Here is a 14,261-nt window from a genome sequence, read left to right as displayed (position 1 = left end):
TTCAAAATTATTCTGTCTTGTAAGTTTAAGTTATATGGTCTGTGTATACACTGAAGTCAGCATTAACTGTGTGAAACAGTCAACTAATAAGTGAATAATATTTACAATGCTATCAGATACTTGTGTTCATAATAGTTCTGTAATGATGCATTGCTTTGTATTTTGTTAATGCAGTGTATGAATACTGGGTATCAGATTATGATTTCATGGGATATATTACTGAAAGGAACTGCTACAGTGTGGTACTAAAGACCTATTTTATTCAGAGACTTTGTTTTGTTTTGGTTTGTTTTTTTTGAAGAGTGTCTCTGGATTTTGAATTTTAGCTATAGTAATTGTGATGTAACTCATAATACCTTGAGTATGAGTGTGAACCAGAGCTGAGTGTACAATGCAGGATGCAAAGTTACTTTAAAGGAGGTTCAAAAACCTCTACATTCAGGCAAAAATAGCTTTCCACCTAGCTGTAGTTACACTTTAAAGTGAAGTCTGCTTAAATGTGAGGGAACAATTTTCTTTTCCTTGAGAAGAAAGAAACAGGTTTAAAAATTTACAGAGTAATTAGATTTTCCAGTTCCCTTGACCTACATTATTGCTGAGATTAGAAACCAGAGTGTTCAATAACTACGTTCTGGCAAGTTGTATGTGACTTTCTTTTCCACTCTTAGTTTATGATGGTTTATAAAAAAGAAATATTTCCTTTGGAGGTACTTTCAGTCCTCTGCTTAACATTTGCTCTGAAGAGGAATGGATACTTAAATTTTTTTCTCACCTCTGCAAATAGCACATCAAGTTATTTACTTTATATTGGGGAAACCAGTGTCTTTAGTTACAATTATTCTAGATGATCATTTGTTCTGTCACAGTTATAACATTTCTTTGGTATTCAACAGCTAAACCAGGACAAAAAGTGAACAGTGTCTTGAGAATACATCCCTCTAATGCTGCATTGTAGCTGGGTGAAAGACTGCCTGCAGCTATAGGCCCAGTCACCATTTCAGCAGAATTTGCAGTAACTGTAGTGTTGAGGTTGGAAAGGTTAACCTGACAACCAGCTTGGTTAGCACCTTTCCCAAACCTAGAAAAAAATCTTAAACGTATTTGAATAGATGAACATTTGGTTTAGGGAACAAATAAGGATTCACTGTGTTAGTTCTTATTTAAAGTGATTTACTACCCAAGGGAGTAGTGATTCTTCTGAGATTTTATATTATTTGGCAGGAAAAATATTACTCTAGGTAAGTATGCAAGTGAGAACAGTACCAAGCTAACTTCCTTGCAGACTTGAAATATCATCTTTCTAATGATTTAGCAGTTATGAAAATGCCAGCATTACTTTTAAGTGCCAAAAAATATGCAAGAGGCTTGACAATTCATGCACGAACTCTCTTCTGGTAAACACTGCACAGGGAGAAAAAATGGAACTCTTACATATTTCTAAATTGTACTTCTGTGTAAAGGAGCTTTTATAAAGTAAGTCCCACGTTGTCTTTTCCCTTAGAGCCACATTTTCACCTGAATCTTTTGTAAGCTGCGCTTTGAAGAGAATAAATGTGCGTGCTCACTATGATAGGATTGCATTCACCATCCACAGGGCTCCCCAATTTTCAGGTTAATCTAGAGCACTGCTACAGCTGCCAACAAGTATCTTTTCCTTCGGTTTATTATCGTTGAACAACATGTATGATCCATATGCAATTGCACTATTACTGTATGCCAATCCATCTTTATGGTCTTGACTTTTATTAAAAGTAAGTTACCATTGCTTTGATGTCTGGTAAAAGTGACCCTGCCAGTAAAGATTTAGTATCAAATACTTATAAAAGGGGATAAATAATAGTCACCTGTTAATTAAAAGGGAAAATCAATTAAATAAAAGCTATGTTCATTTGAAAGTAGACATCTGAGCATGTTTATTTTTATATATTAAGAGAATTGCATGTTTTTTTAGTGATTTTTGTGTTCAGTGAATTGTGATTGGTTTGGATTTGCTTAAAATTGAATTTCTTTTAGCAAGGTAGAAAAAGTAGTACTTTACATAACTGTTGAGCATATATTATTTGGCTTCTACAATAAAGCTATATTGATGATACGCAACTTCATCAAAAGTACCTGAAGATTTTTTTAAACTAATGCAAAATTCTTTTATCTCTGTCATAGAGTCAACATAAAACCCAAAGGATTTGTCGAGACTTTATGAAATAAGTAAGTATGAATTAAGATCAGTGTTGTGTATTTCAGATTTTCTTTGAGATTATGTAATCTTAAATTTAGGTTTAAGCTTTTAAGCCTCTAGAGTAGGGCTTTGTCAATGGGATCTCCCATTGTTTTATATTCATAAATATTCTTCCCGTGAAATATGCATTTCACATTTGGGTCCTTAGTATTTTCTCCTCCTTAGTTACAAATTCATTGCTGTAACACTATTCAAGTTTTGATTTAATTCTGGTAGTAGACTATTTTTAGTGTTAGTAGATGTAGTTTGGAGAGACTATATGACTTACTAGTCTTGTTTATGGTAAAGTTATGCCTTCCAGTGGTTGCAGTGAAATCCTGCTTTATGTGCAAAGAACATTAGAAGTGTGGCTCTGTGATGATTGTAGTAGTAGAAGTAGGTTCTTCATTGGTCCTCGTTCAGTTTTCTGAATAAAAAAGGGCAAAATATGCCTGGGTTTTGAGGAGTTGGGCTTCTTGGAAAAATAGGACTTCACTGACTCAAAGCTGAGAAAATACTCAAATAGTTTTGGAGGTCTACTTGTAGTTAAGATATCACCCCCAGAGCAGCAGCAAGCCTGTAACAAATATCAGCTGCTCCAGAGTCTTAGTTTAAGGTACAGAGGAAATGGGACCATGAACCGAGTTGCCAAGAGGTAGGTTCATGTTCTGTTTGGCTAAATCTGCTGTGGAATATGTTTTCCAGCAGTGGGCTGAGGCAAAGAGTTGATAGTGGCCTTACCTTAAAACTATGCAGCTCTTTCTGGCAGAACTTACTTCTTAGAAGCCAGGTTAATAGAAAAAATTGTATTATTTTCAGATGCATGAAAAATAGAAGGATAGAATGTCATTTAAGCAATCTTCTTTCTTAATCTAATGGAAGTCTGCTTGGCTAGTCTTGGTACTCGATTCCACTGAACAGGTCATTTGTTTATTATGTTTATTTTGTTATGTTTGTGTAGCCAAGTTACTGACTATTTGAGCCTATCTATTTCTGATATGACACTACATAAATCTAGCAGAAGAGTTTGTATGATAATGCACATCTTTTTTGACTGTAGAAAAACATAGTAATTTGTGGCAGAAACACTGGAGACTTGACCAAGCTACGCTTTATGAGGAACTGTGCTAAACAGGAGTGTAAGCTATTTTGTGTACCTATGAGTCCAAGAAATATTTGAGATAATTACTGAAGGTAATTCCACATGAGAAGTAAACAGTGATTAAATTTTGCTCTTATGTCTGGTTGAATTTCAAAGGTAAATGGAAAAAGTGATTACTGCAAGGTGTGGTGGCAGAGAAGGCAATAAAAAACCTTGAACCCTCTCCACTGTTTTCCTGTGAAGGTTTCATTCCAAAATGTTGGCTCTTGAACCTTATGCATTTAGTCAGGTTTAATATTTCTTATTGGAAACTACCTTTAAAAAAGAGCAGATGATAAAATCATAGAATCATTTAGGTTGGAAAATACCTCTAAAATAATCACAGATCTGTAGGTTGATATGGGTGGAGTAGACTTATAATAGGTAGCACACAAATTGTTAATCACAGTCATTATCATCTTCATGACCCTTTACAAGACTCTTAAGATTGATTATGGGCTACTTGAAAACATCCACACATGTAAGCTGATCGTTGCTCTGTTTTTAAAGAGGGTGTATGGTGAACGAATGCATTACTAGATTTGGAGCCAAATTACAGTGGGGCCTGGTATTGTCACTTTTATTTCAGTGCTTTTGTTTCAGACTGTGGTTCTTCTACTGTTACTAAATATATGCATTGGAGCTGTTTGCAATTTAAGAGTTGAACCTCCTAGTTTTGAGAGGGCCAGCAGAAGGTAGCATTTAAGCTATTCCTAAGGGCTCTGCTGAGGTCAAAAGCACAGATGTGTGCCTGTTTTGTATTTGCACATAGGAAATCGTGCAAGAACAGTCTGTGGGCAAACAGAAGATTTGCATTTAAATGTACATGTTGACAGCAGTAGGAAATCACTATGGTGGCTCTGTATTTAAGCCTAGTGATTTCCATATGCTTTGGGTTCTGTTGCTCAGCTTCTGTGCAGGTGGAATATGTTTTCTGTGTATGGCTACAATCAAATGGTATCTCTATGGGGGATGGATTCAAACAAAAATATGTTATTAGAGCTAGACAGGATGCCTTCAATTTCTTTTTTTTCCCTAGAAAAGAAAGTTTTACTGAGGAATTGTCTTTCTTTTGACAAGCTGTCTTCAGAAAGCTTTCCGGGGCCTGTGAGATAGAATTTGTACTTGAGGAAGATCATCAGAATGGTCACTGAGACTCAGTAAGCTTCAAATCAGGAAAAGTCAAAAAGGGAACTTTTAGTTGTTTTTCTGAGCAGTGCTCTGAGTGCTTTTCTTTATTGAACAGTCTATGTTAATTAATTAAATATTTACATGTATTTAATTGTAAATTATTTAAATTGCACATCTTGATAAGTATCTGTTGAAACTTTTTCCTTTTTGTATTTTGTTTTTTTCCCCTCATACAACTAGTATGAAAGTAGTCAAATATATGTATGCAGGTAGTCTTGAGAAGCATTCACTAGTGATATAGTATTCCTTAATAGTAATTTCAACTTCCCAAATTTTAGGAAGATAAATAAAAAAAATGCAGTTATACAGAATAAAATCAAGTTTTCCTCCTGGAATTTCTCCCAAAGTTAGTATATTGGGCGTTAGTTACTACTTTATAGTAACTACTGCTCATTCCCGATAGCAGCTGAGTAAATGGTTACTGAACTATGTCCCGAGAGATAATAAATGTAGGCAATTTCAAATCAAAGCCTGGGGGTGGTTGATTCTGTAATTCAGCTTCTTGTTGAGATGTGTGTTAACAGCTTCACATCTTTCAGTGTAATGAGGCTCAGGTTTTACTGGTCTTTTGATGACGACTGTTAAAATATTGATGGGAGTGGTGTTTAGGATAAGTATGCTGTAAATTAATACCTTTTCCACTGTTACTGCTTCTAAAGGTGAACCACAGTAAGAGTTGATCTGTCCATTGTTTTATTAAAGTTCCCTACTTTCTGAGTTTGGGAACAAATCCAACTCTTTCAAATCCTTCCTGGAAGAAAAAAATGTTTTCTACTGTGGTAATTCAGTGTTTCTCAGGAAGAAAAGTCTTGTTATAGTTTTAGGAGTTATCTGATTTGTCTATTGCTAGCACTGATAGATTATGTCTCTTCAGCTTATGGCCATGTGAATCACCTAAAAACTGCTTTTTATTTTTTTTTATTATTTTGCTTTTGCTATATTACTTCATTTGTTGTCTTATTAAATTAAATAATTAATGCAACAAATTTCATCCTTCCACCATGCTTGTGCAAGCTTTGTAACTTCACTGAAGAACTGTTCATGTAATCTTAGTTGACTTACATGATGGCATTGTAGCTCTATATATATCATACAGTTTTCAGCTTTACCTCAAGGCTTCCTTATTATGAATTTTCCTTATTATGTGAATTTTCCTTCCTTATTATGTGAATTTTCAGGGATGGTGCTGGGTCCATCTCATTCTCAACAGGTCAAGTGGGACTGTAGAGTACTGACAAAGTTTTAGCAGTCTTATGTGTATTTAGAACTAAAATTTGATTTTAAAAAGCTTAATGTTCCATTTAATATAAATTTTAATATTGCTTTTACTGGGATAAATGACTTATAAAGTAGTAAAATTAATGATTAAATTAAAACTGATTCTTCAGAATGAGTGCTTAATATTTTCACTGTGAACAAAGGGTAGAAGAAAAAAATTTAAAATTTCTTAAAAGACAGTGTATCTCCTTAAGGTATGTGTATGTAAATTATATACTAAAGTACAACTCTGAGATAAGAGTTTAGGGAACACCTTAATTATTATTTTACTAGCAAGTTTTAACATTTTTCACAGAATGTAAAAGGATGAGCCTTCTTTTAATTTGTTTTATTTCCTGAGCCTTACTGTTACTGGTTTTAAGAGTTTAGATAAAACATCTTTATATGTATATAAGAAAGAAAATTCTGTCAATAGCAATCCGTTACTGGAAACATAAGACATATCAAAACCAACTTTTTTTTTTAATGATAATTATAGACCTGATTTCTGTGGTTCAGTGTTTGTCACACTTTCCTTCTATCTGAATCATGAAGACTAATCCTAGGGAGAGACTAAAGATACCATGGATTAAACATATTCTATGGATTGGTAGTGTTGGCAGGAAGCTAGTAAGAATGATCTACCAAGGACAGTGCTTTACTACAGATCTTGCCATCTTGCCAAGTTTGGAATAGGGTTTAGAATTTGACTGACTGAGGACAAACTTAGGTGATTAGAAGGCATAGTCTATGCAAATGATATCCTGATTATGAGAATGCTAAAAGATTAGTTATATTTGCAACTGCAAATTTGTTGCTATTGAAAGTGGTGATATGTCTTTCAAAATCATCTATTGGAGTCAAGATACTTGCCTTGGAATGTGGCTGAAACCAGATTTTGCAATTGAATACTTGGACTTTGCAATTGGGTACTAGTTTTCCCCTATAGTAGGACCAAAATTGTTGGCATAAGTTCAGATAATTTCTACAGATGCATCATAAGTGACGCCAAACAAATTTCAGTAAAATAAATAAATTAAACCACATGAATTAAAATTCTGTAATATAAATGCCAAGCATGTGCTTTTAAACATCCCTTAATCCCTCATTTAATTTCTTCTTCATTTTCAGATTTTCTCTGATTATCACACTGATGTTTCCTCTTATATTTTATCTTTTTTTTTACCTTGGGAATTGTTATCCCCTTTGTATCAGTTTTATGTCACATTCATATCTAGGCTGCTGCCAGATGATCTTTGACAACAGTCTGCTGAAGTCTTTTGGGGCTTTCATGTATGTGAAAGTGATCTGAATAGATCCGGTTGTGCGTTGTGAAAGTGTTGTGAGTTTGATGTGTAAGTGTTGCCCCGGTATTAGAGATCAGAAAACTATTTCATTCTTGACCACTGCAAATTGCTAATAATTACATATTAATTGTTTTGTGTGGACTCTATTGGTGCACTTTCTTGATTCAACAACACTGGAGCAGTCCCTTTTAACTATGAAGAGATGTCTGCCACTTGATTTGTCCTCAGTTGAACTCAATGTATAGGCCTCTTACATAATGCAGTATAAATTAGAAAGAATGAGCATGTAGTACAATTACTTTACTACACAAAGTTAAAATTGATGCTGACACTACCCATCCTCAACAGTTTTTAAATATAATGTGCATGTATTATACAGAAATGGTAGTTTGTTTTAAGGTAAGATTAGTTCTTTTACTGACTTTCCTGTTGCAATGATTTTGATTCATGCAGAGAAACTGCCTCAGGAGACTGATTTTTAAGGGTACTGTAAAATTCATGCTTATTTTAGGGACTGTATACTTCTACAGATGCAACCATAACATTGCTTTCTTGGCAGATATTTGAAGACGTCTTTCATGTCTATAGCTATCGAGCATTTGCCACATTATGAGCTTTAACTTGATGTACAGTATGTTACCTCATTCCATTTCTCAGTGAATAGACTTTAAATACTAAAGCCAGTTTCAAATGTAAAATGATGTAAAGAAATTATACTTTCAGATATTTTATTTTTGAGTAATGCTTTATTAATCCAGCTACTTAGATAATGTTATTTCATCATAAGAACACTGTGGAGCATCTGTTCAATGTGGGCATAATATAAACTCAAACAGGATGTTCTTTCACGTTGTCTTTTCAGGTGAACCATTGGATGATTCTATTTCATAAGCCACTAATGCACACTCCACTTTACCTTTTCTTTCTGCAGCCACAAGGTAGCTTCTAAACACATTGACCTTGTTACTTGGTAACATTCACATCTAACATAACTTGGAGACTTCAGCTTTATGAGTAATATCTTTGTGCTGTAAGAGGTTAAGAGTACTAAAGGAAGAAGAGGGTGTGATTGAGTGAGTGTGGGGAAAAGAATGTGCTCAGAAACAGCACAGGTAAAGCAATGTGTGGAGCCAACCTGAGTGCACGTGTGTAGGGTTGTGCCAGCAAGTGGGTGAGTCTTCCTGGGTATTCAGAAGGGACATTACATATTTATCAAGGGCAGAGAAAGGCACAGTTGGATGCTATAGCATAGGAGTAACTGCCATTTGTGTGAATGAATTGTTGCTGTGTAAGAGCACAAAAAAAATTAAAAACTAAATTTGAGAAGGAGTAGTAGGTAGCTGGATTAACCTACAGAGTACAAGCTAAGAGCAGGTCCTCACTGAGGTGCTAAGAATGAGAGAGGACTGTGTCTGGTAAAGAAAAGCCTCATCCAAGGGTCAGAATCATAGCAAAGAGTGCAGTAAAGGCAATGTCTACTCAGGTAGACAGTTAAGCCCCCCAAAACTAAAATGAGGCTCAATGGCTGGACAGAAGGGAGTAGTGGAGGACCGAGCAGATCTGTAACAAAGTCTGCAAACAAGGAAGGAGTCCTGGGGAACTGGTCATTTTGAAGTTTGGAACTTTATGTCTTAAAAGGAATAAAAAAGTGCTACTTCATACAGTACTTAAATATGTAAAAAAATTGGGACGGGGGGAAAGCACACAGAATGTACACTGAGTCACCTTGCTTTTAAAAAATGCTGTGTTTCCCGGGTTCCTTTCTTCTTTTTGTTTCTTCCTTTTATGCCTGCTTATTTCTACAGTGATAAGGTTATCCTGGCAGTAAGGAAGTTAACATGAGGCATAACCATTGCTAGTAGAAGGACAGTTAGGCCTGTTTTGCTGTGTGAAAAGGCTGGTCGGTTCAAAGACTACTTCAACTTTTATCGTAGTTGATTGTAATCCAAGGACTGTAACAAAAACAACAAAACCACAAAAAAACCCCAAACAAACAAACCAGGAAAGTGCTAATTGATTTATATTTTTAGTATTTCATTTGCATTTTGTTTACGTTTCATTTATTTTAATGCTTCATTGCTCTTCCTTCACTTCCAAACAGCTTCACTAAATAGCCTGAATGAGCTTGGAAAAAAGGTGTGCAATTTTTTTCTTTTCCTTCACACAGGTTCCAAGACTTCAAACGTATATTCAAGGACTCTGTTGAAATATGATATTGTGTCTCAGTAGACAAACATACAGAATGGTACAGTGTCATCTATGAAAACTCCTTCCCCAGGTTGGGTGATTAGTGTTAATGCTGTCCATTACCCTTTAGGAGATCTTTCAAGACATTTAGTAGATGCTGTAAAGATGAGCATAGGAGGTTGAATTCTGGACAGAAAAAGGCAGAAGTGGTCAGACAGTTATTTTCTTCCTTCTGTGTCTCATTTTGGTGGGCTGTTTAGCTTAATATAAGTTTGTTGTATGAATCCGTCCCACTACATAACTAACCTGGCTAAAATTTTCATAGTGCAGTCCAGAGATGGGAAGTAGGATCTGCTTCCTGCCTTCATCTCTTATTATAGGTCTTGATGAGTTTTATAATTTGATGTCCATGCTGTACTTACTCTCTGTTGGTGCTGGATAAAATATTTATAGTATGTGGTAACTTGATTTGTGCTAGTGTGTGTAATAGTATTTTCTGTATGCATTTTGAAGGGAATAGAAGACTTATAAGTACAAAATTAAATAGATGCAGTTAGAAATGTTCTGGAAGCATAATTTGTGTCTTGCTGCACCTAAAAGCCTTCAATATTTGGCAGCACTTTTCCCCTCCCCAACTCCATGTACAAAATAAATCAGTCCTATTTCTGTATTTGTTGTTGTCATAATTGAAAACGTGGAGGATTAGGCCCATGGTGGTTTTCTCACTTTTTTTTTTATTGTTTGTATTACCCCAATTGTTTCTATATCTGTATTTCAGAGGAGTTTTTACTTTAAAAGTAAATGTGTATATCTTATTAAACTTCAAAAAAAATTAAAGTTTGCATTCCCAACATTCTCACATTGGTCTCTGATAATATATTCTGCTATACAGATATAGAAGAAGAAACTTGGAATAACTGAAATCAAGTCTGAGGATTCAATGTAAAAATAATTAATTTCCTGTAATTAAAAGAAAATTCCCACATGGGCAGACAGTTCCAAAACTTGTCAAATCAGGGCTTCTTACAACATCCTTTGAAGGATTTTTGTTTTTTACAGGTACTCCTGGAAACAACAGGATCACTGACTTATCAAGTAGCATTATTTCTATTACTTTAATAGTAATCTTGTGCAGAAATGAGAATCAAAATGTCTTAAGTAGATAATTTAAGTAGTCACTTGAGTGACTCATCAGTAGTCACATAAGTAGACTCATATTAGCCATGATACTGATTTTACTGGCAAGGAATGTTTTGAAACAGTAACCTAGGCCAGAGTGGCCTCTGTAAATCCTAGATAATTATTTTGCAAGTGTAGAGAAAAGCTAACCATTCTTACTTTGTTTTGAAATAGTATAGAAAAATTTTAAACTTTCCTTTAAAAAGTCTCCATCTTCCATCAAAGTAAACACCTCAAATTGCCCAGTTGTGTGCAGAAGACTGAAATAGTTGCAAGTTAACTTGATTTTGATTTGGTTTTTTTTTTTTTTTTGCTTTTGCTCCTCAGCTGTTTTCTAGAATGAAATGGTTGTCATTTGAGAATATGTAGGCAGAGTTCTGGGCTGATCTGAAAGTAAGGTGGAGTGGAACTATAGAAAGAATTTCTGAAAAATAAAGTAATAAGAGTGAGCATCAAGAAGAAGAATGGAATAGAGGGGGAAAGGCGGGTATGAAGAAAGGGAAAGGCAGATAGGAATGGCACAAAAAAAGAGAGCAAAGATGCTTTTGTGGTGCATGCTAGCTGCAGCTTGTGAAAATGCTATTTCCTTTGCCCATGTGAATTAAGCTTTTGGTCTTTGCATCAGTGAAAGCACTTTGCTGCTGCTGCTGCCAGCTACCATTCTGGGAACCTCATTGCATATTGTATTTCTGATATTTCCTTCTTAATGACGAGCCAACATTTTGCTCCAAAAATGTGATGACTAAACAGGAGAACACCTCTGAAAATGTGCTTAGCTTTAAATTTTTTACAGTCTTCAGAAGGGAAACAAATTTGTTCCATGCATCATACATAAACAGGATTAAAATCACATTGTTTTCAGGAGGAACACAAAACATTCAGTTATTTAGATGACACTTGTATCACCTGATAGATTAAACAACATTAATTCTCATTAGTTATTGGTGAGAAAGGAGCACTTGCTTACCTGCAAGCTGAATGTATCAGTTTACATGTCTAATAATATCAGTACTTTGGTACAAAATTTCTAATAGATAAAGAAAATAAAGTAGGTATTTTTCTGTATTGTTTTATCAGGCAATTTTTGGTAACTGTTCTGATGTGCTTACAGTGTACCAAATTACTGTAACCCAGTGGCAAGGCCTATGGACCTAGGCATTCCTGTGTTCAGGAATTTTCATACTAAAGGCATCACTTTCAAGGCATAACATTCAGCTTACAATAACCTCCCACAGATCAAACTATGTAATTCAAGTGCAACTCCTAGAGTATCACTCTTCATATTTTTTTCCATAATTAGTTTGCAGAGTGAAAGCCTCTTCTGGAGCGGGGGAGGTTTGGTTTCACTTGTGCTTGTATCTTCTAGTCATCAGATATAGGCTATTCTAGATACAGATTCAAAAATGTCATAATACTGTTTAAACCCTAACAGTTCTTCCTTGGAGTAGAGGACTGGACCAGATGACATTTTAAGTTCTACTTTTCCAAGTCCTTGTTTTAGAAAGAAAGACTACTTTTTGTCCTGTGGGAGCAGTGTAGTCTGATCAGTAGGTGTGTCTCATTTATGCAAAAGGAGATTAACTGTCAGTCAGCTGTCACTGCTGAAGATCTGTGATGACACTGTGCCATGCAAAAATAAGTGATATCTGTGGTGGTATGTCCATGAACCATTTGAGCATTAAAAGTATTGTAAATACTGGCTATCATTTTGCACATTTCTCTCTTTTTCCATAGCAAGAAGAATTTACCCCTAATCAGGGTTTCTTAGGATAAAACCTGTTTTTGGAACGTGTTTCTGCTAATGTGCTGGAGAACAAGACTCAGCATGTGCTACCATTCTCAATTTCCTTTGACATTCATAATTTCTAGCAGAGCTGTGGTTTTTTGTTTTATTTTTTTGGGTTTTTTTTAAATGATTGTTAGATCTTTGTAATGACATCAAGGATGTCCCATTGCCAGGCAAAAACCCCCCCAAAATCCCAGGAGGCAATAAATGGAATTGATTTTGTTAAAAACTCTTTTTACTCTTAAAGTAACTTGAGTAGCATGCAGAGTTTCAGAGCAAGATGTGGTATGTGTTTATTTTGGCAATAGCTGCCACATGCTATTTTTCTTTATTCTTTCAGTCGTATTCTCTCATAATGGGGGTAGAATGCTAACAGAACATAACTCTGAAGAGAGTCACTTTAAATACATTCCATTGCAGTATTATAAACTGATACAATCAAACTGCTTGACAGCCAGGACAACTGTACCTAAATACATTTTGTATATAAAAGAGCTGGTAAACATGACACAATTGCAGAGCCTTAAAGCTAGTTTTTGAAGATATGTGACAGAAAGAGGTGAATAGGAATTTCCTTAATATTGGACTATGCTGTTGGAGTTTCTGAAAGAGTTATGGTAATGTAGTGGTAGCCAGCCACTGCTGTCACTTACTATTAAAAACATACATAATTATATACTTCTTGATGCATCTTTTTGTGCTAGCTGTGTGGTTATCTCCTTGCAAAACAGATATGAATCATGCCTAAGATGCACACGTATTTTTCCCCTTCTCCTGAAAAGGTATTGAGGCAGAAACAGTGTAGTACGAAAGCTTCTCACTGCTGTTGGAGGCGGTAAAGTTGCTCTGACAAATGCATTTGGGAGCCTGATTCCCATTGAAATCAGTAGGAATTGGGTGATTAAGGGCACTTGCAAATGTGGGCCTGGCTTTTGGCTAGGCTGCAGAAAAATGTTACTGGGAGGAACCACAGATGGGATAGGATCAAACAGCATGTTTTGGGTTCCACTTCCTTTCTCGTGTTGGTCCTACCCATTGTTTGAATGGTGCTGCTCAGCCCTCAGGCCACCATCGGTGATGAGTTTGACAGCTTCTTCTTTATGACAATCAAGCTGAGCTTTCCATTGACAGTAACACACAACAAAGTCTCCTTAGTTTCTGCGTGTCATCTGTCTCTATTTTGATTCTGTATCTGCCACAGATGTCAGTTCATGGTGCATATTGTTTCTCACTTTTTAACTTGAGAAGATAGTCATTTCTGCAATCAATAGCATGGATTTTGCATTTGTATTTAAGAAAACTGCTTGTTTCTTGGCTTATCATATGTTTGTGTGCAATTAAGTCTAAAAGTCCCCCTCTACCCTATGGAAAAAAAAAAAGGTATGAAAGATTTTAATCCTGCATTTGTGTGGTGGCATGTTTCATAGCTGCTGTTGTTGCAAAGGTGAGGTGACAGGCAGTGACTCTGGGTTTTCCTCTCCAGTATTTATGACCCATCTTCTGGATGCCCGTAGTTCACATGCTCTGAAATCAAATGTAAAACATGCTTGGTGTTTATATCTACTGTCGCTACATTGTGCAAACACAGCCATCAATGTCTTCTGAGCTGCAGTCTGCCTTGAAGAGCTTCTTGTGGAGCTGCCCACACAAGAGATTCTGCATATGGAAGTTGTAGCAGAAGCTTCCAGCCTTTGCCTTCAATCTTGAGGTGGAAACTTAACATAGAATTTGCTTTTTGGCAGACAAAAAAGCAAAACCCTTGAGAACAGCCTGAATATATTTGAAACAATTTTTTATTATAGCAGATGTGAATGTGTGAAAGGTGATAGGGAGGCAGTAATTCTTCCAACAGTGCCATTCTGCATGGGATGTGTGCTCAGGGTTAGTTGATAGGAAGGTGGCTGTTCTATTTTGTAGCTTCTTCCCTCTCCATCTGCAACATGGCCTCTTGATTATTGCTTATAAAAGCATCAGAGCTGAAACTGAATAGAGGATAAA

General features: G+C 35.7%; 1 long non-coding RNA gene across 1 annotated transcript in view; it reads left to right on the top strand.

Annotated features, from left to right (window-relative positions):
- LOC116787495 overlaps positions 1-14,261 on the top strand; it is a 127,770-nt gene that overhangs the window by 2,355 nt on the left and 111,154 nt on the right. Inside the window, exon 2 of the long non-coding RNA XR_004357312.1 lies at positions 2,161-2,205. This is a non-coding gene — a long non-coding RNA (uncharacterized LOC116787495). The remainder of the gene's footprint in view (positions 1-2,160; positions 2,206-14,261) is intronic.

The sequence above is a fragment of the Chiroxiphia lanceolata genome, chromosome 5 (assembly GCF_009829145.1).
Source record: "Chiroxiphia lanceolata isolate bChiLan1 chromosome 5, bChiLan1.pri, whole genome shotgun sequence".
Classification (NCBI taxonomy): domain Eukaryota; kingdom Metazoa; phylum Chordata; class Aves; order Passeriformes; family Pipridae; genus Chiroxiphia; species Chiroxiphia lanceolata.
The sequence above is the reverse complement of the archived record's forward strand: the minus strand, read 5'-3'. Positions and strand labels throughout refer to the sequence as shown.